The sequence below is a fragment of the Canis aureus genome, chromosome 27 (assembly GCF_053574225.1).
Source record: "Canis aureus isolate CA01 chromosome 27, VMU_Caureus_v.1.0, whole genome shotgun sequence".
Lineage (NCBI taxonomy): Eukaryota > Metazoa > Chordata > Mammalia > Carnivora > Canidae > Canis > Canis aureus.
The window spans coordinates 20,319,221-20,322,306 of record NC_135637.1 but is presented as its reverse complement, the minus strand read 5'-3'; the positions used below and the strand labels follow the sequence as shown (position 1 = coordinate 20,322,306).

The window sequence follows — 3,086 nt, the reverse complement described above, 5'->3', positions numbered from 1 at the left end:
ATTGCTTCTATAAACATTGGGGTGAAGGTGCCTCTTTGGATCACTACATTTGTGTCTTTTTTTTTTTTAAGATTTTATTTATTTATTCATGAGAGACACAGAGAGGCAGACACAGGCAGAGGGAGAAGCAGGCTCCATGCAGGGAGCCCGACGCGGGACTCGACCCTGAACTCCAGGATCACGCCCTGGGCCAAAGGCAGGCACTACACCGCTAAGCCACCCAGGGATCCCACTACATTTGTGTCTTTGGGGTAAATACCCAGTAGTGCAATTGCTGGGTTGTAGGGTAGCTCTATTTTCAACTTTTTTTTTTTTTTTAAGAGAAGTAAGCCTTTTTTTTTTTTTTTTTTAAGAGAAGTAAGCCTTTATTTCCTTGTTTCACAAATAAACTTGGCTGAATTGGTTGCTTTTTGGTGATTAGTTAAAGAGACCAAATCCCATATCCTTGTCCGATTCCAACTCTTCCTTTGCTTCAACCTTGGCTGGGGCTGCGGCAGCAGCAGGTGCAGCAGTGGTGGCAGCAGCCACAGGAGCAGCAGCCACAAATGCAGATGGATCAGCCAAGAAGGCCTTGACCTTTTCAGCAAGTGGGAAGGTGTAATCAGTTTCCACAGACAAAGCCAGGACCCACTTGTATCCATTGATGATAGAATGGGGCACTGATGCAACAGTCGGGTAACCTATCTGCAGACATACGCTGGCAATGTTGCGGACACCCTCCAGGAAGCGAGAATGCAGAGTTTCTTCTGTGATGTCAAGCACTTCAGTGTTGTAGATGCTGCCATTATCAAACACCTGCTGGATGATCAGCCCAAAGGAGAAGGGGGAGATGTTCAGTATGTTCAGCAGTGTGGCTTGGCTGGCTCCCACTTTGTCTCTGGTCTTAATCAGTTGCACATAGCTCAGGATTTCAATGGTGCCCCTAAAGATCTTAGTGGTAATGCCTAAAGCCTGGAAGAAAAAGGTCTTCTCAGGCCCCAGACCTGTGTTCAGGGCTGGCACAGTGACTTCACATGGAGCTATGGCACCAGCACGGGCAGCAGCAGGCACCTTATTGGCCAGCAGCATGTCCCTGATCTCACTGAGGTCCTCCTTGGTGAATACAAAGCCCACATTCCCCCGGATATGAGGCAACAGTTTCTCCAGGGCTGGGTTGTTCTCCAGATGCCCTCGGATGGCCTTGCGCATCATGGTGTTCTTGCCCATCAGCACAACAGCATTCCTGCAGAGGGACATGCGGATCTGCTGCATCTGCTTTGAACCCACATTGTCTGCTCCCACAATGAAGCATTTTGGATAATCATCCAAAAGTTGGATGATCTTAAGGAAGTAGTTGGATTTCCAGGTCGCCCTGTCTTCCCTGGGCATCACGGCAGTGCATCGGGATTGCCATGCAGGGTTTAAAGACGATGTCACTCCCATGAAGACACCTGGAGAGAGGAGCTCTATTTTCAACTTTTGAGGAACTTACATACTGTTTTCTAAAGTGGCTGTACCAGCTTGCATTCTCACCAACAGTGTATGAGGGTTCCCCTTTCTCCTCATTCTCACCAACATTTGTTGTTTCCTGACTTGTTAATTTTAGCCATTTGGACTGGTGTGACGTGGTATCTCACTGTGGTTTTGATTTGTATTTCCTTGATGCCGAGTGATGTGGAACATTTTTTCATGTGTCTGTTAGTCATTTGTATGTCTTCTTTGGAGAAATGTCTGTTCATATCTTCTGCCCATTTCTTAATTGGGTTATTTTCTTTTGGATGTTGAGTTTGATACAGTCTTTATAGATTTTGGATACTAGAGTGCCTGGGTGGCCCAGTTGGTGAAATGTCTGCCTTCAGCTCAGGTCATAGTCTTGGGTTCTGGAATGGAGCCCCACATTGAGCCCTGCATTGGGCACCCTGCTTGGTGGGGAGCTTACTTTTCCTCTTCCCTCTGCTGCTCCCTCTGCTTGTGCTCTCTCCCTCTGTCAAATAAATAATGAAATCTTAAAAAAAAAAAAAAAAGATTTTGGATACTAGCTCTTTATCTGATTAGACATTTGCAAATATCTTCTCCCATTGTATTGTACAAGACACGTTCTTTAAATACAAAGCTACACATAGGTTGGACGTAAAAGAATGGTAAAAGATACAAAATAAAAACACAAATCATAAGAGAGCTTCAATGACTATATTAATATTAACATCAGATAAAGTATACTTCAAAGCAAAGACTTTAGGGGCACCTGGGTGGCTTGGTGGCTGAGTGTCTGCCTTTGGATTGGGTAGTGATCCTGGGGTCCTTGGATCAAGTCCCACATCAGGCTCTCTGCAGGGAGTTTGCTTCTTCCTCTGCCTATGTCTCTGCCTCTCTCTCTGGGTATCTCATGAATAAATAAATAAAATCTAAACAAAACAAAACCCCAAAACTGTAAAAGGTATTTCACAATGATAGAAGACGCACTTCATCAGAAAGATATGACAACTTTAAGTGTGTATTATCCCAATCATGGAGTGTCAGATACGCAAAGCAAAAATAGGATTAAAGGGAGAAGTAAACAAACTCACAATTATTATTAGAGATTTTATTTATTTTTTAAAGATTTATTTATTTATTTATTTATTTATTTATTTATTTGAGAGAGAGCGAGAGCATGAGCAGGAGGGCAGAAGGAGAAGAAGAGAGAATCTCAAGCATGCTCAGTGCTGAGTTTGGAGCCAGATGCTGGGCTCAATCTTACAACCTGAGATCACGACATGAGCTAAAACCAAGAGTTGGACACTTAACTGACCCTGTCACCCAGGTGCCCCTTAAGTAGAGATTTTAATACCTCTGAATAATTGATACAAAAAGTCAATTACTTGATTAAAAAACTAGTAAGGACATAAAAGATCTGAACATTATCAGCTACCTTGACTTAATTGACATATACAGAACATTACACTTCAAATAATAGAATAAAAATTCTTTTCCAATGCACAGTGAATAGTCATCAAAATAAACCATATCCTAGGCCATAAACAAGTTTTAACAGATTTTGGAAGGTTAAATCCTTATGGAATATATTCTTTGACCACAGCAGAATTAAACTAGAAATCAATAGCAAT

The 3,086-nt window shown here is 42.5% G+C and overlaps 1 pseudogene; it reads right to left on the bottom strand.

The window, feature by feature from the left end:
• Nucleotides 1–337: 337 nt before the first annotated feature.
• Nucleotides 338–1,459, bottom strand: LOC144299992 (large ribosomal subunit protein uL10 pseudogene; annotated as a pseudogene).
• Between the last annotated feature and the right edge of the window lie 1,627 nt (nucleotides 1,460–3,086).